The sequence below is a fragment of the Podarcis liolepis genome, assembly GCF_965112155.1.
Source record: "Podarcis liolepis genome assembly, chromosome: 5".
NCBI classification, from domain to species: Eukaryota; Metazoa; Chordata; class Lepidosauria; order Squamata; family Lacertidae; genus Podarcis; species Podarcis liolepis.
This window is the reverse complement of record NC_139556.1, coordinates 76,313,014-76,338,241: the sequence shown is the minus strand read 5'-3', so window position 1 is coordinate 76,338,241 and position 25,228 is coordinate 76,313,014. Positions and strand designations below refer to the sequence as shown.

At 43.3% G+C, this 25,228-nt stretch overlaps 1 protein-coding gene across 1 annotated transcript in view; it reads left to right on the top strand.

Annotated features, from left to right (window-relative positions):
- The window catches only part of SLC9A9 (solute carrier family 9 member A9), a 266,215-nt gene that overhangs the window by 39,591 nt on the left and 201,396 nt on the right, over nucleotides 1–25,228 (top strand). The window lies entirely within an intron of this gene.

Below are 25,228 nucleotides of genomic sequence, written 5' to 3'. Positions count from 1 at the left end.
TGGCAGGTTGGGCACATTTTCCAGTTACTGCTTGCGAGTCTCTTTTGTGAAGAACAAACACATCACTAAAACCTCTGAGAACATTTTATTTAGTTAACTGCTTTGCAAGGGGCTTTAAAAGCTTCATCCTTGTCAAGTAGAGAAGATTAGTTTGTCTTCTGTTCAGATGGAGCCGTCACACAACCACTTATTTAATCTAGGTGGGGAAATGGAAGGGAATTGACCCATGCCTGACCATCAAGGGATTTCTGTTTTCCATGGGTAGAGTCACAGGACCAGTTATTCCCACCCTGTGACATATTTTGTGATGGAGAAGATTTGCCTGTAAATATATTGCCTGAAATAATAGGGACCTTTGACATCATAAGTCCCAACTTGCCAATTACCTGACCTCAACATAGCATAGGTGTTTTTCTGGATGCCATAATAGCAATGCAGCTGGCTTGATGCCCAAAGACAGAAGTTTCAATAGATGATAGATAGATGATATAGATAGATGATAGATATTGGGGTTGTACATGTTGCAGCATCCATAAGGTTCTCCGCATAACCTACTTGAAGCTATTTGCTTGAACTAATACATATTGCTCTTACATTGACAATTGAACAGGCTAGATAGATAGATAGAGCCAAAGATGAGCTCTGTTCCTTAAAGAGATTCTGGGTTACACACAAACAAACACCAGAATTTCAAAATGTTCTATGTTACTCCCATTAATCTATTGGGAACATATGTCATAAGGGTACTTCATCATTTCTTTCTTTTATCGTTGATCTTAATTTTTCTGGAAAGGCAGATGATCTTTCAAACATAGCAAAGTGGGTTAGGTACTAAGGGTGCCTGGAGGCAGATCCAGCTACTTTGAAGGCGGGAGATGTTCCTCATGGTGTGTAGTGTGCTTCAGGGAAGAAGAGAGGAGGAGAGAGAAAATGCTGAACACCAACATGCAATGTAAAGGCAAAATCTTGAATGCTCTGATGTTTCTTTCATCTATGCATTCTCTCTGAGGTGTGCTTAGGAGGCTTGTGGCAAAATTTCCTGAAGCATTAATATGAAGATCCATGCATATAAATGGGGTTTGTGGAGATGTTTCTCTGCTTTTCAGAAGCACTAAATTGCAGTCTTACAAATTCTTCCCTTTTGGAAATATAATCTGCTCTGTTCTTAATTACACTCATGAGTAAGATGTGTGGTGTAAGGTGAAAACCAGGGTGTGGCAGTGGGGAATTAGGAATCCATTCCATGGATGCTGATTCCCAAACCATTTTTTAAAAAGAGATCTTAGTCAGTGATATTTCCCCTTAACAAAAACTGAAATCCTAACCATGCCCAATAAGAAGTAAATTGAATTCAATGGGGTTTGCTCCCAGTTAAGTGGGGTGAGAGTTGCAGCCTAAGATTCTGAGGCAGACTTTCATAATCACATTTGGAGAGAGGAGAGAGGGCAGAAAGAATCAAAGCTCTGAATAGGATAAGAGACCCTTTGGTCACCCTTTGGATGGAGTCATTTTGAGAATGGTTTCTGAGACTGCAGGGTTTATCCTCCTTATAATGAAGACAAAATGGGTTCTTAACAGAACTAACTTGTGGCTGGCAGTTTGAGTAGTCTCTAGCATTAGAATTCAGTGTGACAACTTTCCAAACTCTCCAAGCTTGAAAATCCATATTGGGTAGCTAGTTTTAGCACAACAATTCCCGATAATCCTTAGACTTGCTCACATGGAGATCAGGTTATCTAATCACAGGACTGTGATGGAGATGACAATTTTACATTTATTTAAGCAGAAATGGCAATATCTAGTGTTGATGGCACCAAACAATTTACTGGAGCAAAAAGGGGAAAGGAAAAAAGAGGTATGTCACAGCACATTCTGAGTCAAAAAAGAACTGAGTTCACTGTCCTTTCACCCCAAATCCTACTCCTGCTTCATTCCAGCTGCCTATATAGGCGAGGAAAGTGAGCCTCACTGAATATTGCAGTTCCCAGGCATAAATTTCCATCTTTCAAAAAGTGAGACAAGCACTAGACCAATCTATGAAGTTCTCTTCAGCTTCAATAATTGAAACTCGAGCATCTGATATTTTGCTGTCATGTATATTTTTTTGCAATACATCCACACCCCCAACAGCTGCCAAGTTCAACAAAAAATCCCCAGCAAAACCCCCTTGAGATCACAGGACCGCTGGGGAGGGGGGCTTGCTTATAATTTATTCTCAAATGTGTGAATTACTTTGAAGCACACCTTCGTCACACAGCTCGGGAGTCTACATTTGCTCCCTTTCCTGGCTACAATTAAGGAGCGGCAGATGTAATCTGTCTGTCACAGTGCAAACGTCCTGGCAGACAGGAGACTCACAGCTATCTAGCACCAATTAGCTTTGTGTGTCAGAAACATGATTTCTTACATTGCTTTGCTAAAAATTTAAGAGATGCTTTAACGTGATTTGGACAGGAGGGGGTGTCTCGTCATATTTGTTCTCTTCGGAAGGAACAGCTGCAGCAGGAGGATAATTCTCTGTGCAGTGCAGTCCATCCTGCTGTTTGCCATAGAATGAATCTGTAAAATCCAATTCAAATCCTGAAGGCTTCTCATCCATCAAGCCAGGTCTAGAATCTGTCCCCTTCTTCTAATTCCCTCTCAATGGAAAATCTTCTAAAAAGACCAAGTTTCTTTCTTTTGGGGGGATTTGTTTTCAACAATGCACTAAAGAGCATAGATCAGAATACAACAAACAGAGTTTGAACAGGGGATTTTTCTCCCCTGAGGCAGCTGATCATTCTGTGAGGGCCAAGCTACATGCTACATTGTCTGTCCAAGTGTGGTTTAAAGGTGGAGAACAATAAGAAGGCCTTGAGGTGGCCTGGTCACTTGATCATGGCTTCCCCAATATGGGGAGATTTATTGTACTTCCATTTCAGTGAATCTATATATTTACATACACATACAAACCTTGCAGGCAAATCTGTGCCCTCTTTTTTGGTCACCCTACCTGCAATTTGCTCTGGAGAAGAAAAATTTCCATTGAAACAAATGGAATTCCCCAGTTGCAAATTGTAGATGCAGGGCCCTTGTGGCGTTCGTACGGAGCCCCCAGTCATCTCACGGACTATTGACCCATACACCACTAATCCGCTGCCACCAACCAGGTCCTCCCCAATAAAATCACTTCAGCCTCAGTCAGGTTCTCAATTAATAAAGTCAAGTGTATTTTATTTCAGACACAAACAAACTTTTCCGGCATTCCAACTGTTGTTACTCTTTACTTTCTTAGTCTTATTTTCCTCTCTCTATCTCTTCTACCTCCCCTCACTCAAGAACGCACTGCCGTAACTGTCTCTCTATTTCCAACTGCCTGTCAACTGCTTCTCCAACCAGCCAACCCACTAAAACCAACCAACTACCCACCAACACCCCTCAGGCTAAGCCCTTTTATACACATGTGGGCTCCGCCTCCAGCTTTCCTATTGGTTTACATTTTTAACCCTTTCTTTTTCCCCTGTACAGACGGGCTCTAAACGAACGGGCAAATGCCACAGCCCTCAATCTGGATCAAGACCACAGCGGAGGGGAAGGGATAAAAAGGCCCCTCTCCCCTTCTGCTAGGGCCCCTATCCCCATAGTTAGCTATGTGGTTTCAAGCTCAGCTTTTTCCCCTCCTCCATTCCAATCACTGCATCAAGGCACTAGTTCAGAGCCCACACAGTTTCTCCTGATTCAGATCTCATGGAGCACAGAGCTTAGTGTCATCACCATACTGATGGCACCTTGCCCTAAAACTCCTGGTGACCACTCCCAATGGCTTTATGTACACATCCTGGTGGCTATTGTATATATTTTTTAAAGCAGTTTCACACACACTATCCCAAAATATGTATGTTCATGTGCTTTGTTTGTTTGGAGAACTGCATCATGAAGATCAGTTCTCGCATTGTTTTGGAAAGGGTGAATTTGATAGAATCGGCTATGATGCAAACTGGATCAAATTTGTCCCCTTTCCCTCTGAGGGACAATGTTTGTGAGAATCAGAATTGGAGAGGGAAGGGTTAAACCTTCCCTGCCTGCATGATGAGCCCTCTGCTAGGACTAACATCTGTACCACCCTCTTTGGCAGCTTGCACTAATCAATCAGCTTTAGTTGTCACAGGGCATTCAGTACTGTAGAGTATGGGCCAGAATTAATGAACTTTGACCATTATTTCTTGGTTTTAATCAGTCCTTTTTTCAGGGAGGGGATACAAGGGTACGCATACCCCTAAACCTGTTGTGAATCTAAGTTTGGGGCAGTATTTCAATATAAAGAAAGTGAGAGTACCCTTAAACTTTTTTTAGGAAAAAAGCACTGGTTTTAATATATATTTCTCTTCCATCTTTTATGGTAATACGTTCCGCAGGTGGCTAAAAAATACATATCAGTAAAATGCATATATCAAAACAAGGCATTAAAATGTCTTAATTGAATACCAAGACAGCATGGTAGAAAAGATTCGGTGTACCTCCCCCCCAAAACCCAACAAAATATCTTCCAATTATTCAGAATGATAAACAAGGACTGCAGCCTACCAAGGAGGTAAAAAGTGGGGAGAAAATTGCTTAGATTGTTTTTTGCTCTCCCTTCCACCACCCCTTCTCCCAATTATGTGAGAAATTTGGACAGCTCTGAATTATTTTTCCAGGATAGAACTTTTCAGCAAATGCTGTGTCATGATGAACTCATCAAAAAAGTTCCTTTAATTATGAGTCAAACACACAATACTGTAGTGTGTGCCTCTTGAACAGACGGTTCTCTATAAAGAACATTGTTTTTCTAGGCAGAGTCTCGTTTATCTGTCTAGGCAGGGTGGAAAAGCAGTACTCTTTCTGACATGTGCTGCATACAGCAATGTAGAACTCCAATGGGCTTTTACCAATTTTTTCAGGCAAAGTACACCCATCTTAAGAGGGACACGGGTGGTGCTGTGGGTTAAACCACAGAGCCTAGGACTTGCCAATCAGAAGGTCGGCAGTTCAAATCCCCGCGATGGGGTGAACTCCTATTGTTCGGTCCCTGCTCCTGCCAACCTAGCAGTTTGAAAGCACGTCAAAGTGCAAGTAGATAAATAGGTACCACTCCGGCAGGAAGGTAAACGGCGTTTCCGTGCGCTGCTCTGGTTTGCCAGAAGCGGCTTCGTCATGCTGGCCACATGACCCAGAAGCTGTACGCCAGCTCCCTCGGCCAGTAAAGTGAGATGAGTGCCACAACCCCAGAGTTGTCCACGACTGGGCCTAATGGTCAGGGGTCCCTCTACCTTGCACCCTAAAGGGAAGGACTGTATTGTCTAGGCAAGACTCCCTGCCTTACTAACGTTTCCTAACACTGCAAAAAATTAGGAAGCCTCAGTTTAGTTTGATTTTATCAAACTTTGAGTAATTTATCCAATAAAATATATATTCTATGTTTTATTGGATAAATTACTCAAAGTGATTTGAAAACTGCAGTATTTAAAGTGTGTGTATCTATCTAGCTATCTATCTACCTATCTACCTATCTATCTATATCTATCATCTATCTATCTATATAATGTCTTACAGAATCACAGAACTTTAGAGTTGGAAGTGACCCCAAGGATCATCTACTCCAATCCTGCCCACAGCTGTCCCTGGGTGGGCTTGAACCACAACCTTCGGGTTAACAGCCAGATGCACTGACCCACTGTGCCAAGCATAGGCAAACTTGGCCCTCCAGATGTTTTGGGACTACAGCTCCCGTGATCCCTAGGTAACAGGTCAAGGATGATGGGAATTGTAGTTCCAAAACATCTGGAGGGCCAAGTTTGCCTATGCCTGCATTGTGCCAAAGAGTTCTTCATTGTAGTGTTGCTTTGTCAGACTGTCGAAGGGTCCTTGTGTGGGATATGGGGGAACAGAATTCCTCTTGCGCCCATGCTGGCGTCCTGTAATTGTCAGTTTCAAGCTTAAATATCCATTGCACTTGATTGGGGTGAACACTTCAATAGATTGTTGCTATCTATTGGTAAACTCTTTCAGTCACTTGGAAACATTTATTTTGCTCTTTTAGTAGCCCCCACAGTATTGCTGTCTGTTGTTGCATACCCCACGGGTACTGAAAGAGGCACTCTGGTCTTCCTTATCATTTGATTTGTTAGATACCCTTCCTTCTGCTGTGACATCTTACAGCATTAATAAAATGGAAGAACTACAATAAAAAATAGAGCATCCAATAGCCATTAAAAGCACAAGAGACAACAACCTTAATTGGTGGACAGATTTATCTAGTTCTGGCAGCCTATTCTCCGGGGAGGGTCAGGGTCTTTACAAAATATAGAGTCTAAGAATAATTGGCTAACACTGCAGTCACTTCTTGCACCAGCCAGGTACAGCACAAGGTAGCGAAATACCCAGTTTTTGAAGATTGCCTGCACTGTGCTCCTCTAACTAAATAAAGCCCTCTAAACCTTTCCATAGCATGCTGCCTTAAAATGTAGGTCCTTTTGCTGCTGAATGTTATTTAAAATGGCTGGACTGTGTTTTTGGGGTCCTGTTGATGTGTGTTTGTGTGATGCTTTAAAAAAAAATTGCTGGTGGTGCTTTAGTGTTTTGTGGAGTTATTATAACAACGATATAATAATAATAATTTATTATTTGCATGTTTTCAGTCTGACTGGATTACGCCTGCCACTCTGGGTGGCACATTATAAAGCCACAGTAAAACATCTAACATTAAAAACTTCCCTATACAGGGCTGCCTTCAGATGTCTTCTAAAAGTCAGGTAGTTGCCTGACATCTGACGGGAGAGCGTTCCACAGGGCAGGTGCCACTACTGAGAAGGCCTTCTGCCTGGTTCCCTGTAACCTCACTTCATGCAATCAGGGAACTGCCAGAAGCGACTCACAGTGCTGGTTCCCCATTAGCTGTGTAGCTGCTGCTTACGTGGAGAGGTGAGTTGGTGTGGAGGTTGCCATGATACATAAAGGTAAAGGTAAAGGGACCCCTGACCATTAGGTCCAGTCGTGGCCGACTCTGGCGTTGCAGCGCTCATCTCACTTTATTGGCCAAGGGAGCCAGCGTACAGCTTCTGGATTATGTGGCCAGCATAACTAAGCCGCTTCTGGCGAACCAGAGCAGTGAACGGAAACGCCATTTACCTTCCTGCCAGAGTGGTACCTATTTATTTTCTTGCACTTTAATGTGCTTTCAAATTGCTAGGTTGGCAGGAGCAGGGACTGAGCAACAGGAGCTCACCCTGTCGCGGGGATTCCAACTGCTAACCTTCTGATCGGCAAGCCCTAGGCTCTGTGGTTAACCCACAGCGCCACCCGCATCCCTGCCGTGATGCATGTATGCTACCAGAACCAAACTGGTGTTCCAAGTGGTGATCCTGCACCACACTGATGTCCCCCACCCCGCCCGTTACCCTTTCAGTTTTTCCAACAGCTTCATTGGCCATCTTTACATGTAACAACAAGCCAGACTTATGACTTATTCTGGTTTACCATGAACGAGTGATGTGTTGGTGCATGCTTCCTGATCACTCCTGCTTTGTTCTTCCCTGACACAAGCAGGATAAACAAATGAAGAAGCCTTGGCTTCCTGTTACATCCATATCAATGGTCATGCTTTGTTGCTCCACAACAAGAGATATAAGAATACATTATTTTCCATTCTGCCCTGCATTTATTGTATGCAGGAACTGTTTCTGTTCCACTGCAGTTTGTCTCCCAATGAAAACGGCATTATTCATCTTGTTGTTTGCTGTGGCGAAACATACTTTATATCATTTACATAATTGATTACATTGTCATTATGTAATTCAACTCCACTGATTTCAATGCAAAGGAAACAGAATGCAATTTTTTTTGGGGGGGGTAGCACAGTCAATTATGTATCATTTGCAAAATGAAAGCAGAAACAGCAGCTAATCCCCATTGGTTGGATTGATTTCCATTCCAGACATGGGACAAATATGTGAACATTGGCAATTTCCATTCCTGTTTCCATTCTTGTCAGAATTCTCCGACATCTCTATCCACAAGCCACCCTCAAGCTGTGGTTTGTTGTCTTATGGATCATGGCTTGTTTGGGAACAACAAAGCATGATCCCGGGTTCATACAAAATAGAAGAGCAAAGCTTTCTGGTTTGTTTATCTTACTCATGCCAGGGAAAGAGTGAAGCAGGAGTGACTGGGCACCATGCAGAAACATGCTGATTGGTCATGGCAAAATACTGTAAGTCTGAAACCCCGACTTATTGTTACATGTGGATGCCGTCTGTGAGAAGAGCTGCCTCCCTCAATCAACCCATAGTTGTGGATAGCATTTGACATATGTGTCAATCAGTGATACTTATTGATGCAAATACTACAGAGAACTTATGAAGAACTAAGTGACTTTTTGTGTTATGGGTTTTCCCCAGTTCTATTCTCTTTCTTTATCTCTAAATAAATAACTGGCTGTTTTTGTAAAGTGCAGAAGAAGGTTGGAAGACGAGAAGAATTGCTCTCCAGGCCTTCAGTTTGGTTTATCTTACTTTTTCTTCTGTTACAAAATACCTCCTTTTCAGCTCTTTTGCATTAAAGGGATAAAAGAACACTTTAGAGGTATAGCATGAAAGAAAAGTGTCGTGCTGTCATGTAGCTCAAATTATTCTTAGGAACTGAATCTCTGCAGAGTATTTAAGAGTGCTTTGTCCAGTCTCCACAATAAGAATATGTGGAAACACCTGTAGGAAATGTCAGTCCTTTTTGACTTATTTTTAATCCACCATGGGGGCATTGCAAAGCAATAATTGCAGCTAATACTGAGACTAGATCTGTTTCCTATTCAAAAGTCCTTTAGCTGCAGCATGAACTGAATCCTTTGTCAGAAAACAAAACCCACATACACCTTTTCTGCGCTCCTTGTTGAATCCATCTCTGACTTGCAAGACCTGCTCTCAGATTGGATATTTTACTTATTATCACAATCATCAGCACCATCGTTTTATTAAAGGAATTTATGAATGGCCTATCAGCCCACAGGGCTTCACACGATGATACACATTACAAAATAATAGAAGTAAAAACATCAATTAAAATGGAACAAAGCCATTATTAAATGAAAAGCAGCAGAATTAAAAACCCATCAAATGCCAGAAGAGAGAAAATAGTATTTTTTATAGCCAATCAATAACTAGTCAAAGGCAGGGTCAATCTGAAGGGAGAAAGTCCCGTCCCTCCCTAAAGGCGCCGCACGCCCTGTGCTGCCCCTATGGGGTGGCGCACCCCCGTGCCTATGGGAGCCTCGCCCCGCCCTGCCCCGCCCATGGGTGCTCCGCCCCAGGTGCCCAAGAGGCTTCCTCCGCTGCTGACTGCACAAGCAGATTGACCTCTGCACACTTAATGGAAATTTCCCTCTCTGTTCCTCTTCCTATGAGCCATTGGTACCCATCACCAATGACCCTTCTTTTTTTAAAATAATAAAAAATTATTAACAATTTCAACATAACAAAACATCAAAACATCTCATATTCATTATTTTCCCCTCCCCCCACTTCCCCATCAAACCCTCCCTCCCTCCCTCCCAAGACTTCCCTCAGCTCCCCTCTCTGATTTCTCAACTCATATTGTTCCCTGCATACTGTAAAATTGTATAAATCCTTATATTTTCTATCTACTATGTTAATAATCAATAAATTTGTGTATGTTTATTCAAAACCTGCCAAGGAGTCCAATTCATTTTGCTGATCACCAATGACCCTTCGGGTATGATTAGTATTAGTCCCAAGGTCATGTACAAAATGATGTAATAAAAACAGCTTTGAAAAACAACTAAAACAGGGTAGTTGCTGACAGTGACATATTCCCCAACTCAGACTTTTGTGGGGATCCATATTCTTTTACCCACTGCCAGTGGCGTAGCGTGGGGGGTGCAGGGGGTGCCAGCCGCACCGGGCGCAACATTTTGGGGGGCGCACTCGCAGCTCTCTGCCCCTACCTGGTTCACACACTCTCTCTCACAGTGCTGGCTGTGCGAATCCGAGCTGCCAGGTCGCCGCCCACTGTGCGGAGCGGAGAGAGAGCGAGGGAGGGACTATCTGGGGGAGGGACAGTGCAGCAAGCTTCGGGCCACGCAGGGCTCTTCCGACGGCGCCGAGCCCTTTGCGGAGGCTGCGTCGCCCGTACTTCAGAAAGCGGTGCGTGAAGTTTCCCCGCAGCGGCCAGCCGGCCCCGGAGCACGTGCAGAGCGCCGATTCCCCCTGGGCGATCCCGGCCGGCAGTCCAGTCGGCGACAGCGCCGGCGCCGCGCTCCTTCCTCCCTGCGAGCGCCCCGTCGAGGGAGGCTGGTCCTCCGTGCCAGGCGCGGCCGAGCGCGCCTGCCGGCCTCCTCCCGGCCATCGGGGGAGGGACCCAGGACGGGGAGCCACCCCGGGCGGAGGCGGAGTCGCGCAGGGGAAAGGCCGCCCACGCTCTCCGCGGCCCTCTGCACATGCTTGAGGGCGCCGCGGCCTCACTCCTCCAACGAAAACCAGATCCAGGGAAGGAAGCCCTGCGCAGCTGAGAAAGAGGCTCCGCGAGCATGTGCAGAGCGCCCGCCTGCCCGCCGGGACTGCGAGAGAGAGCCAACGGGCAGCCGGGGGGGGGCAAGAGTCGCCCGGGCTCCCCGCTTCCTTCTGGAGGGGAGATGGCGCTTGCCCAACCCAAAGCAAAGTGGAGGAAGAAAGTCTCTTCCCGGCTTCGTCCCCTTCCCAATATTCGATTTTTGAAACCTATGTCTAGAGCGGGTATAGCAGCGAAGAGCTTGGCCGCTCCTTCAAGGGGGCCCGAATCTGGAGACTGCAGGCGAAGCCTCCCCAATGCCCAAAGGGCGAGGCTGATTTTAGTACTATAAAAATCCAAGGCTCCTAGCCCACCCACCGCCATTGGCGTAGCGTGGGGGGGTGCAGGGGGGGCCGGCCGCAACATCTGGGGGTTAGGGGGCGCAAATCCACGGGTTAGGGGGCGCAAATTACTTGCCTTGCCCCGGGTGCTGACAACCCACGCTACGCCACTGCCCACTGCCCCATATGACTCCTACTGCTCCCACTTATAAATTTCTTATGAGAGAACCACTGCAGCTTTCATTTTGAAATTTGCCAGGGTCAGAAGGAGTCTCCATGCCTGAAAACTGCATCCAACTCGAGGGGAAAAGCTTTTGTGTTTTTTCTTCTTCTCCAAACAATCAAACTTTAAAGGGGCCCTGCCCAAAGAACTCAAATTGTATCTGCCTACAATCTGGCAGGCTTAATTTACTCTGGAGCAGCTCCTACACCCCAATATTTCATTCATTTCTGGGCATGGGAAGGAACTTAATTGCTTATACCTTCTCATTATAATGAACGGAGGGAGTTTGTTTTTAACAGACCTAATTTTGTACCCACGAAATGAATTAAACTGAAAACAAATAGAGCAACTCTGAAACAGATTGGTCTGTTCCTAAAGCTACAAAAACAGATACAAGTTGAATCTGGCTGTTAACCTTAGTAAAAAATATATACAATATAGGATACATGTTATCCCAGTGTTCCTTACCACAACAGGGGGGTAACCACCTACCAGAATCTCTATACTGTGCAGCTAAGGACTTTGTTTTTCCTCTATTTGTGTTCCCTCACAGTCCCTGCTGCCACTTGTCCATCACAGTTACTTTGTTTTCTATTCACCATACGTCTCCTCCTATTCCTGAGGTGACTGGGCTTCTTTCCAACTTTGAATTACAGTAAACCTTCCAGCCACATAGCTACTTCCTATTTCTCCTCCGCAATTACTTTTCACTTCAGTCAACTCAAATCCATTCTTCGTGATCCAGGAAGCAGTACTAAGGAATTTCAGAATTCTCCTTCCAGGGTCAGTAAAGTTGCATACACACCATGAACTTAAAGCACATTTGAGCCCCAAAGAATCTTGTGAACTAAAGCTTGTGAAGGGTGCTAGGAATTGTAGATCTGTGGGGGTGTAAACTACATTTTGTAGGATTTATTGTGTGTGTCTTAAGTATAAGGTGCATTTGCAGCCTAAGATACCATGCACACGAAACAGCCTTCACGTTTAGCATGCTAACACATATACAAAGATATAGTCAGATAATTAATGCCCATCTAGGGCTTCTTGAATAACTTGGAGCAAACAACATACTGTATTTTGACCCAAAAATGTTTATATAATTGTCCTAAACTGTAGCTTTCATCAAATAAAATATCTATATCTTTTCTCACAAAGAAAAAAACCCTTTTGCATATTTTACAGAGTACATTCTTGGTGTAAAACACTACCGGTGTCTCTCAGTTGTGCCTCTACTTCCTCTGATCTAATTATCATTCATTTGCCTCGCCCAGGAAACATTTGTGTCAATTTTCCACTTAATCATTTTGACTAAAAAGGTACAGGACTGGTGCAGATTTTAAAGACTCTTAAGCCATCAGAGCATAGAACTGTGGATTCTAATTACTGTCTAAACAAGACGTATTGTAGACTTTTAAAATTCTTCAAACTGTGGATAGATGCACATGCAACCAGGCAAAAGCAAGTTCTGCATTAAACACTGAGGCTGTGCTCAAACATTTTGTATTTAGTTCTATAGCACTGTGTATTTAGGACAGTTCTGAAGGAAAGTCTCCCATGTGGCTATGGCTGTCTTAATCAGAATGTGCAGCGCTGGAAAGCTGACATTTACATAAAGGGAATGACACATGACAGCAGCCTGTGGTAAAAATATTAAAGACAAACTGCACCTAATTTGAAGTGTCTAGGGAGAAAGGAAGATATTTAAAGAATATGCACTTAACAGAGAAACCTGCTTACGTAGCATTCAGGTCCAGTTCACCCAGCAGTCTGGGATATAGCTACTACAGATGGTGAGATGAAGGAACAATTACTGGCCGCATGAACACACACAACAGATAGATGTTCAGTCCAGACACTAAGATCCAGCACCAAGGGTCTTCTGGTGGTTCCCACACTTCAAGATTTGAAGCTACTGGGAACCAGGCAAAGGGTCAGATGAGTAATTATATAACATGTAGGAAACATCTGAAGACAGCTCTGTATAGGGAAGCTTTTTAAGGTTTAATGCTTTATTATGTTTTATATATGCTGGAAGCCGCCCAGAGTGACTAGGGCAACCCCGTAAGATGGGTGCGGTATAAAATTATTATTATTATTATTATTATTATTATTATTATTATTATTATTATTATTTACTATGTGACCAAAGTTTATGTACAATCAAGGTTATGCATATGACCAAGGTGATGTGCAGCCATGTGTGATTTCTCCACTTTTTCTGGTAAATAGGCTGTGTACAAAGGATGCACTTATGAGCATATGAGATGGAATGCGACTCTTAACATTTACTGTAGTTTAAATCTGAAATATGGGCCAATGTATGAACTGAAGTAAACCCTGGCAAGCTTTTGACATCAGTGGCTACTACCAATTAGTTTTTTAAAAAACAAAGCAAAACACACACACACACACACATTTCCTAGGTTGTCTTTATTAACCACCTTAGAGGGAAGCTCTGGGAAGCATTTGCTAATATTTGGCAGCTGACATGAAAATTATCTTTGGTTTGGAAATACTTATGAGTTGAACTGCAGCATCAGCAGCATTTGATACTATCTGTCCAGAACAATAGTGGCAGCAGGAGCACCCGGTGGATTAGGGAGAGGAGAATGAAGGACACTAGTTTTCCTTTGTTGCTACCACAGAGGAGAGGAGAGGATAGTCACGAGCCATGGCAGATGAGCATTGGCTCAGTGAGGAAGTATCTTCACAATTGTCTATGCAGAAATGTAGATCTGAAATCTTAGTAAATCAAGAAGACAGTGGTCCCTCCCTTTCAGCCCAAAGTGCTTTGTACATCCCATTTTCCATGGCTTCAATTCTGCTTCAGAAGTGTATCTGGAAATCTTCCAAGTGTATACGATGTTTTAAAAACCTGCCCTCCAAAAATGCAAAACCCAGAATTATTAGCATGGCATCCTAATTACTGTAACTAGCCATGGATAGAAATTGCCTTGCGCATACATGCAAAATTAAATTTGGTCTCAATCTGGATCGAAAGCCAAAAAAGGGAAAGGGACAATTCTGTGTGATTAAACTATCTGTATAGCCTGCCAAATAGTATTGTCTTTATTATTCATTTATGTAAGTAAGCTTGGGAAGAATACAAATACCAAGGTACAATGCAGCCCCCTCAGTGCAGCCTTCCACAATCTGTTGCCCTTCAAATGTTTTTAGTCTCCCTGACCATTGGCCATGATGGCTGGGGATTTTGGGAGCTGTAGCCCACAAATCTGGAAGGCACCAGTTTAGGGGAGGCTGCTTTAGTAATAGCATAATATTGGTGCTGTGTGGATTTATTTTTTTTAATCAAGCTGCAAATCTCCTAAGCAAGACATGGCTAATCAAATACTAGGCTGATACTAGCATAGTTGTTATCTTCAGTATGTCTTTAGAACCCTTTCCCTCCCTTAACAGCAGCAGGTATATTAAGAATGTCCAAGGAAGAGGGAGATAACTTATTTACCACAGGTTAAGTAACTGCATCCTTAATGCTTGTTGCCTGCTGACTCATTCTTGATTAATACTCACACTGCCAGACATGATTTAATGACATTTTGCAGAGAAGAGGTCTTTTCCCCCTACCCTGCCCCCACTTATTTTAGTTCCTCTTGCTAATCTTTCAATTAAACCACATTTCACTCCCTAGGAACTTGGAACTCTGAGATGTGGTCTGAGGCATACCAGTTGTCAGCCGAGATTCCAATGTAGTTAAAGGAATGAGCTAAAAGAGGGCATCTTTAAGATTTTGGGATGGTTTGTTCCCTGCGCCCCATACAACAGAGCAGTATTGGTTGCTGGGAGGGGGGGAGGACTTTAACAGGGCCATTCTGCACTTACCATTTATAGTGGTATAGTTGCTGCTTTTCAGGTATTGTTTTTGCATGCTTCCACAACGCCATCATTATTCAGGTAGTATTTTGGAGTAATGTACTCAAAACCCCACGTTTTCTTCCAACACCAAAAATCTGATTTCTGTGGGTGATCTGGGATGGATCCTCAACATTTTCATTTGTCTGGCATTTGTAGAAACGTCATCCCAGATTCTGCACATCAGGGGTGAAGTTTGGGGGGCATGGTTGAAGAATTGTCTGTTTTGCACCACTTCCCTCTGCCCCCAGGGCATTTGGCCCAGTTGTGAGCCCAGTTCAGAGGAGAGATATAGCAGAGAGGGTTGATGATACTGAGTGAAGGCACTGCCCATGACAGACATCATTAGCTGTCACAAAAATTCATTACAATCACCAGGTATGCTATAGCTCAGACAGACACGTACAGTGGTACCTCGGGTTACATATGCTTCAGGTTACATATGCTTCAGGTTACAGACTCTGCTAACCCAGAAATAGTGCTTCAGGTTAAGCACTTTGCTTCAGGATGAGAACAAAAATTGTGCTCTGGCAGCGCGGCGGCAGCAGGAGACCCCATTAGCTAAAGTGGTGCTTCAGGATAAGAACAGTTTCAGGTTAAGAACAGACCTCCGGAACAAATTAAGTACTTAACCCGAGGTACCACTGTAGTTCCTTTTTTAACTTGCAAAACTGGAATTCTTGAACACTAGGCATTCAATTATTATGCCTGCAGCAGTGTCCTGCATATCTCCCTTCCCTCCTTCCCTTCCCCCACTTTATCATTCCAGGGGGAGCCAGTTCATCCCAGAGAGGTCCAGGGCTGCCTCAGTCCTCTCTGGCCAAATCATGGATTCACCTGAATCTTCCTGATTGAGTTCTGAGTTCAGGATCTGGGACTGAGTCAGAGCCAGTGCACAACTCTTCTTTATATATCCACTCCTTTATTTGAAGAACAATCCCACATAGTGACAATGTGGGTGCATCAATGGCTAAACTAAGGCTGGATCTAGACACATCAAAGAAGCATTTCAGTTAATGCATTGCAAACTCGGGTTGGCAAAAAAGGAACTCCACAGCACCATCTGGTGTCACAGTGTTATAATGCATAAACAATGCATATAAAGCGCTTTTTCTTTTCTGAGTCCCAAGTTCAACGGGGTCAGTCATGTGTGTTTCTCTCCTACAATTGTACCTGGTTACACACATTCACATGTAATGCATCCACCTGGGATAGTGGCCTTATTCACAGTTCTAGTAGCACCTTTGCCTGAAGTTTAGCATACCCACCTTTGGGAGATGAAGCCACTGATGTACCAGAGGAAGGTCTTGGAATCAAAACAAAATGGAATGCTGTGAGGAGCAGACAGGAGATAAGAAAGATAAAAGAACAGGAAATGTGGATAGTTTTAAGAGAAAGTGGAAACCAAGAGATGGGACTGTTTTGTGGTGGGCCAGGGGAATAAGGAGGAGAGGGTAACCAGCTGTGAAGAATGGGAAGAGAAAAACTCTTCTTGAAAAGGGGTGGTCCATTGCAAAAGTGGACCTTCCTCAGAGGCCCCTAATCACAGAACTGTGAACACTTGGTTATTGTGACTGCACTTCTAGACTATTGCTTTGATAGTAGAATATATCAGAGACTTAACAAGCAGGATGTAATTAAACTTTACAGTATCCTTAATTTGCTTTGCTGATGTCCTTATTTAAAAGCTGGTTAGAGAGTTCTTTACAACAGTTTGTCTTAACTACCAAACTGACTTGTCCTTTGGCAACCATTACCAGGATTCATGAGGAAGAAGGTAAATGTCCCTAACCAATTTTTTTTTTCACTACATGAGGTGGGGATCCCTGCAGAGGTGTGGACACATGTCAAGGGAGGTGGCAGCTATTCCCTGACACATGTTGAGCAGTGTTTTATTCTGGAATAACCATGATTTGCTCACTCACTTTTTACAGGGCTTGCATACTCTGTCATATTCAAATCATCCCCTCCCTATGTTTTCACTGGGCTTCTTCCACCTTTTTGATCATTGCAAAATCATCACCACCCAACATGTACTTCTGTAATCCATTTTTAAAAAAGAGTTCAATGGCTGTGTCCATTTAGACAGGAAAATGTGCAACTGAAACTCCTTATGGGAGGAGTGCTTCGTGAGGCGGGGACAATGGTTTGGAGACGCCCCTCTTTTCTCCATTGCTTGCCCTGTAATTCCTATTCCATGGCCACTTCATTCTCTCCCTTCTCTGACTTATATGGGAGCAGCAGAGTTTAGGAACATAGGAAGCTGCCCATACAGAGGCAGACCACTATTCCATCTAGCCCAGGGGTCAGCAAACTTTTTCAGCAGGGGGGCCAGCAGGGGGCCAGTCCACCATCCCTCAGACCATGTGGTGGGCCAGACTATATTTTGAAAACAAAAAAAATGAACGAATTCCTATGCCCCGCAAAGAACCCAGAGATGCATTTTAAATAAAAGGACACATTCTACTCATGTAAAAACACGCTGATTCTCGGACCATCCACGGGCCGGATTTAGAAAGTGATTGGGCCGGATCCAGCCTACAGGCCTTAGGTTGCCTACCCATGATCTAGCCCAACACTCTCAACACTGAATGGCAACGGATCTCCAAGATTTCAGGCAAGAGTCTTTTCCAGCCTCACCTTGGCTGACGCACAATCAGTGTACATCACCAATGTGTGTTCATCTGCGGGTATGTAAGCCCCCTTCAGACTGATGAAGATTCCACATCACTTAGGAAGTATGTCCGGCGGGTTAGCTGATTGTGTTCAAGAGAGCGCCTTCTCCTGTTATCCAGTGGGCACCGAACACCTGGATGGTGTATCTAACATGCTCTAATGCATATGCAACCTTGTCTGGACTACTAATCATAAACAACACAGCACTTGAGGGTCTCTACCTCTAGACTGGAACAATATTATATTACTATAATCCAGATACCATTATTTAGTTTTGCTAATTGCACTAAAATGCTTGGAGCCAACTGGCATTACTTAGTGGATAAAATTACTTCTCATTAGGCAAAGCCTGAGGAGGGGGAGGGAGTATGAATTATACATTTTTTCTAATTGTGAAATCATTTTTTATTGGTAATAAATTAGTTTTAAACCTGCCATTTATTTTTAAAAAAAAACACCACAGGAATTGTCCACCATAAATTATCTAACTGTGACCTACTAAGGCCAGTACAAGTCATTATTTCACAGCATTTTCTTTGGACCATAAGCACCTCCAGTCCATTTGCGCTCATGCCGTTGTCACTGTGTAGTTCAGTTAATCCAATAAAAATGTTAAAGTCATGTCAAACATGCTTTTTTATGGTTAAATTCATGCCAGATTTTACAGTGGGTTATTCCCTAATCTCATTTCTATTACTCTGAAAGTCACAAACTGATCTTAATTATCTCTTAATGGTAGTATAATCTCATTTTGAGACAACGTGAGGGGCTGTAGTGAAGACCATATCTTGTCGCAAAAGAGCAAAGAACACCATTTTAAGTGCATTTAGATTGAAAATAGTTTACTGCCAAGTTCTCAGGTTTTAAAGATAGGATATTAAATATTTAAGGCTGCAATCATATGCACACTTACTTGAAAGCAAGCTCTACTGAATAGGACTGCATCCAAATAAGAATTGCAGTGTCAGGCTCCAAAGTGTAAATATGAAGTAACACTGGTCGACACAAATAATAGTTCATGTCATCAAACTGTCCTGGGATTCAGCCACTTCAGGGAAATGGGAAACATCACTTCAGCCTGGGTTTGTGAGGCGGGTGGGTAGCCTGTCTGAACAGTCGTCCACAAAAAAGACCCTACACATAGATGGCTAACATTTCATGGAGAAGGGTACATTAGAATTTTCTGTCACACACTTATAGGCACAGTACACATATTATATTGTATACACACAGACCGAAAACAGAATCACATTACTGAACTCTCCCTAACCCTGTTATGTAGGTCCAACGATATGTGATGCTAATTACATTGCATGAAACCACATCTTTGTTTTTTCTTTATTTTATTAAAGTTGCTGGGCAATTTTTATCAGGATGACAGCATGTGGGGAGGGGAGATATGCCACTTCCCCCCCCCCCTAATTGCAGTGCAGGGTGTGATTTTTTGTCATGATTGCAGTGCAGGAAGGAAGAGTTAAACTTGCAGAGTGGGGGCTTATATTAGGGAAATGGGGGCTTATATTAGGGAAAATATTACGGAAAAGGACTTGCAAAACTGTCCTATTAGAAGAAATGAAAATGAATTTTTTGTGAGGGTTTTTTTAAAAAAATCACAAACTGATATGAAAATTGGGCGAACTAAATTTAAAATCATAAAAATGAGGAATTGAAACTGACAGATTTCTCAATCTCTAAATTGTGACCTAAACCATAGGTGTTGACAAACCATTTTTACAACCACACATAAACTGCACATCTTTATTCAGGTAGGTAGCCGTGTTGGTCTGACACAGACAAAATAAATAAAAATAAAAATAAATTGTCCAGTAGCACCTTAGAGACCAACTAAGTTTGTTCTGGGTATAAGCTTTCGTGTGCATGCACACGTCTTCCACCCTCCCACTATATATAAGGGTCTGCTGACTGCTGTTTCAGTGTGCATGCACATGAAAGCTTATACCCAGAACAAACTTAGTTGGTCTCTAAGGTGCTACTGGACAATTTAAAAAAAAAAATTATGCACATCCTTATGTTGAAACTGGCTTTCAATCACTTTCTCTTGCAGCTTCACTTACTATTTGTTTTTCTTTGTTTTTCTACCATGGAAGCATTTGCAATTATATTATTAATTATATGAGTCATAGTCACAGGTCAAACTATAATCACAATTTCTGATTAATTTCACAAGGTTATTCTTTGGCCTCTGAGAATTTGTTTTTAAAGTTCATTCAGTCAATCTATGTCATCAGTCATGGTGAGATTTTTTTTTTATGTTTTGTTAATAACTAAGGTAGCTTTGATTTAAAATTCAAATAGTTTGCAGCAAGTTGAAAGATTCACTGACACTAGGTTTTTGACTGCCTACTTTTGATACTATTTCATGCCTCATTTGTCATAGTAATTATGGGATTTAATCATTATTCAGAGATCAAGTGAATATTCTTCATGGTGAAGATTCAGGTTTTAGGTATACACAGTAATAATGATCAATAGAATCTGAGCTCTGGAACACCATGTTCTACAATGAAATAAATATGTATTTGTGATGTAGTATAATATTCATATATTTAATCCAACACACACATACACATTTATGAAGAAGAAGAAGAAAGGTTTGGATTTGATATCCCGCCTTTCACTCCCCTTCAGGAGTCTCAAAGCGGCTAACAATCTCCTTTCCCTTCCTCCCCCACAACAAACACTCTGTGAGGTGAGTGGGGCTGAGAGACTTCAAAGAAGTGTGACTGGCCCAAGGTCACCCAGCAGCTGCATGTGGAGGAGCGGAGACGCGAACCCGGTTTCCCAGATTACAAGACTACCACTCTTAACCACTACACCACACTGGCTCATATGTTAGAAATGTAATGGAATATTACAATATTATGTTTAGATCTCAAATGCAAATTTGGAACTCTCTTTTCAATAAAAACTTATCCCTCTTGTTCATCACAGAATTCACAAACATGGCACTAGCTCCACCCCCTGGGTGACATCATGTATATTGGTGATCCTTCTGAGCCAATCAGTAAATAGCTGATTCCAAAGAAAGCTGGTTCACAGTGCAAAAGGTTTTCAACACAGGAATGGGAAGAGCCATCACTGATTAGGTGTTGCATTCCTGCAGCCACCTTTACACATTCTTCAGTGAACACCTGAAGGGGGCTGATGGGTGGTGTGGGGATGCCAGAGTACAGAAACCAGGGTGCCCTGCATTTAGAAGAATTGCTGGTGGATATTAACGATCATGGGAAGCTTACCCAACTGAACTTTTCATCCCTCTAGTCCAGTGGTCTACTATAGCCATGTTGTTGTTTAGTCATTAGGTCATGTCCAACTCTTCGTGACCCCATGGACCAGAGCATGCCAGGCACTCCTGTCTTCCATTGCCTCCCGCAGTTTGGTCAAACTCATGTAGTAGCTTCGAGAACACTGTCCAACCATCTCGTCCCCTTCTCCTTGTGCCCTTACTCTTTCCCAACATCAGGGTCTTTTCCAGGGAGTCTTCTCTTCTCATGAGGTGGCCAACGTATTGGAGCCTCAGCTTCAGGATCTGTCCTTCCAGTGAGCACTCAGGGCTGATTTCCTTCAGAATGGATAGGTTTGATCTTCTTGCAGTCCATGGGACTCTCAAGAGTCTTCTCCAGCACCATAATTCAAAAGCATCAATACTTCGGCAATCAGCCTTCTTTATAGTCCAGCTCTCACTTCCATACATCACTACTGGGAAAACCATAGCTTTAACTATACGGACCTTTGTCGACAAGGTGATGTTTCTGCCTTTTAAGATGCTGTCTAGGTTTGTCATTGCTTTTCTCCCAAGAGGAATCCCCAGATCGACTCCAACAACAGTTTCAAAAGCTCCCTCTAGGGGAAACAATTTCTATTTGTATCCGTCCTTTTAAAAGCAGATCCAGCAACAAAATTACTTTCGTTTTTCAAATATTTTGTTCCTTTTAAATGCAAAAGGAAACATTGGAATCAATATATTTCTCTTTTTTAACTATCAACTGTCAACAAACGTTTTACTCACAGTCAATGAACTTTCCCAAAACGTCTGTCTTCCTAGCAACCCGTTCCCAGGTTCAAGGCGGTGGAAATTTATCTTTCTTTACTCTCTCTCCTGCAGGCTTGAACAATCTAAAATTTCCCCCCTCTTCTCCTGCTTCCAAGGGGGGTTTAGTAGTTTTAGCCGATGGAGATTTAATCCTTTACAAAATACATTCCAGACTTTAGCTTGCAATGTCTTTGCTTCAATCTATTTACAAAAGTGGAAGGCGGACTTCCTGTTTAGAACCTTCCCGCTTCGGTGCTAAATTAAGATGTTTCATAGTCCAATTTTCCGTTCTACTCACGGGTAGTTGTTTAAAGTCCAATTGTCCACAGGAAAAAGTCAGCGCTCTCCGGCAACAGCAATGCGGCTTCACTCCGTGAAAAGAGCAGTCGATTCGAAGCACTGCGCCGCTCACCCCACATCGCTCCGGATCCCCGAAACCGGGTTTCCCCGCGAGTAGGTGCCTGCTGAATCCCACGTCCACAGGCTTCTCCCGCCTGTGGTTTTTGATGGGTCTCCGCCTTGCCGTGGCGGTCCAGACCCTAATTTCCATGAAGCAGATTCCTCCCGATCAGAGGAAATCCGCCATTGCCAGAGGCGCTAACCCGGAAGTCCATCATAGTGGCCTTCTAAGAGCATCAGGCAGAGATGTCTTGCCCATCATCTGATTATTATATACCGGAGATTCCAGGGACCGAGCCATTGGCCTTCACGAAAAGCATGATAAAGATAGCAAGATGTTAAGGGAAACATTCCACCAATGGCTGGAGCTACAGACATTGTTCTGGGATACAAGAGTTTCCCAGTTCAAATGAAAATGTATTCACTGCACAATGTAAGGCAGCGGGGGGGGGGGCTCTTGAACTGGGGCACCCAGTACACAGTGTTCAGAAACTTGACTGCTTTGCCACTGGCTCTCTGAGCCCTTGATCCAACAGACAGATCAGGTTGCAGTGCTGTCCTGAATAGTGTTAGCTGACTCTGTAGCTGATGCCGATCAGCTGACCTTTCAGTACAATGGAAAAGGTGCAAAGCTGTACAAAACCTTTCCTCTCTGGGCTGGCAGCTAAGTAACTTGTTTCGGTAATGTAAGGATATCAGGGGGTTACTTGAGAGCAATCAGGCAAATGCCTCTCTGGTCGGCTGTAAAGCCTCATTATTGGTGCCAAAAACCCTTCACCATGCAGAGCGCCACTATTCCGTGGCTCGCTCATTCACTGGCAGAATCTGTGAGTGGGCGGTCCTTAAACCTTCCCCAGCAGAGTGGTTTCTTGACGCCCAATCTGCACCTCCCCTCTCGGCATGGAAGCCTCCTGTGCAGGGAGGGCGTGGGTAACGGAGGACCTCTCTCCTCCCCGCTTTGCCCAGGCAAGGTGTCCTGGCACCGCCTCGCCTCCTCCGAGCCCTGAAGCTCCTCTCCACTGGAGGCGTGGTTACTCTACTCCGCTGAGGAGGTCTGCTTCCCACGATCTTTGGGGGCTCTCTGTAATCCACCCGGCTTTCCCCCTCTTGCCCCTGAGCCGATGGCAGTTCCCTGACAGGTAATAACACAAAACTGCTCTCACCTTGCCCCTGCCTTGCCCCCGTTGTGCTGCAGCTCATCTAGCCAATCTGGTATTGGCTGTCCATCATTATGTTTCCTTCTTTTGGCCCTCAGATCCCATGTGCTTGATTCAATACATGTCCGACAGCCTGGTCATGACTACATTCCCTGCCTCTGCCTAACATGTCCCTCAATCCATGTCAAACCCAAAATCTGTGGCCAGCTAGACTAAGGTCTGGCATGCACTTCAGCCTCTTGTTTGCAAGATTTATAAAGTTTGCAGCTGCAGATATTACAGGTACTCATCAAATTTGCAAAAGCATTTGCTCCAAATTATTACTTCAAGCATTCCAAGGCTGAGCAGTTATAGCAGATTCTGGGGTACTTAAACCAAGGCTGAATGGGCCATGAATCTGATACAATAAAGCTTTTGTGCCTTAATATACAGAATGAATTGAACAAACCATCCCTATAGTCCCTCATTTTCACTGCATTACATTTGCTCTGTAATGTGGCTACAAACAAACAAATAGAAGCCCAGTTAACTCTTCATTATGTTTGATTACATGTTTTCAGTCTATAGCAGCCATCAAAGACGCCTTAGGCTACAACATAATCATGTCTAGGCATAATAAGATCCCTGATGACATATTAGGACAGGAGAATTCAATACTGGGTTAGAAAACAGATTGGGTGAGTGAGATGTACATTAAAATTTCAGTCATTACCATAGCAATATGTGACACAGAAAGAACTGTGGGCTTAAAACTTTACTTTGATACAATCTGCACTCATTAATGTGTTCCAAAAGATTACAGCAAGAAGTCACTATTTAACAAAGGAGAATACCTCGCCTCGACATACAATCGATAAATAGATTTAGGCGTCTGGATAGGGAACATGCAGTGTGGTTTGTTGTACGTAGAACAGAGCTTCATTTAAACAGAGCCTTCTAATTAATTTTTGTGTGTGGCTTCAAAAGGACAGCAGCTTCCATTAGGTACAATTATGGCCACCAGCTGCAAGGATTCAGCTCCTAACTTCAGTTTCTTTTGCATGTGCACACAAACTTTTCATAGGCTTCTGCCTGCTTTCAAACATAGGCAAGTAGATACGTTTCCATTTTCTCTGTGCGGATTTGCTTCCCAAAAAGCACTTTCAGCCCCTCTGCACCTTGTGCTGATTGCTGTCAGCATACTCTAGCTATGAAGATTAAGTACTGATAGTCAAAAACTTCTCCACAGCTCAGGGCCAGTGACAGGTCTGAGGAGGCCCTGAGCAACAAGGTGGTGGGAGGGGAGGCAGCACAACCCTGGTCCCCTCTCAAAGTAAGGTTGCTAAGGGGCAGATCAGTGGGCAGCCTGCAGTGGGGATGGGTGATCACAGTGGGTAGCTGTGAAAATGGGTGGTGGCATATTGCCAGCTGACAAGAGAAGCGCCAGGTTAAGCAGCTGCATTGCACTGTCATCATCTTTTCCTCAAAATATTTCTGGATCCTGACTAGGACTGGGGGAGAAACTTATTTCACTTCACATTTCAAGGTGACTCTACCAAAATTGCACTTCACAAAACAATGAAAGAACTGAAACACACTGTCATCCTTTGAAATTCACACTTTTCTGAATTTTGCAGTGCAGTTTTCCGGTCAAGTAATGTGTAGATAATGGTAAAAATGCATTTCCTGGGATAAAATGTGCATGCAAAAGCATATATATTTTTTAAAAAAAACCAACATAAAATCACATTATATGGAGGGTGAATGCTTTTCAAATGTGCATATTTGGCAAAATTTCATGCAAATATGTGCATTGTAGGAGGCATTTGTATTCAAATGCTGGTGAATTGTCATGATGACTTTACATATTAAAAAAAAAAAATCCTAGGCTGATGTGGAAATGTGGAGAATTAAATTTAGGAATGGAAAAATTAGAAAGGGGGAATTGGCAGGTTTGCCCATCCATAGTCCTGACATATAGTACGTTATTGGGGCTGAGAGGCATTGAGGTAAT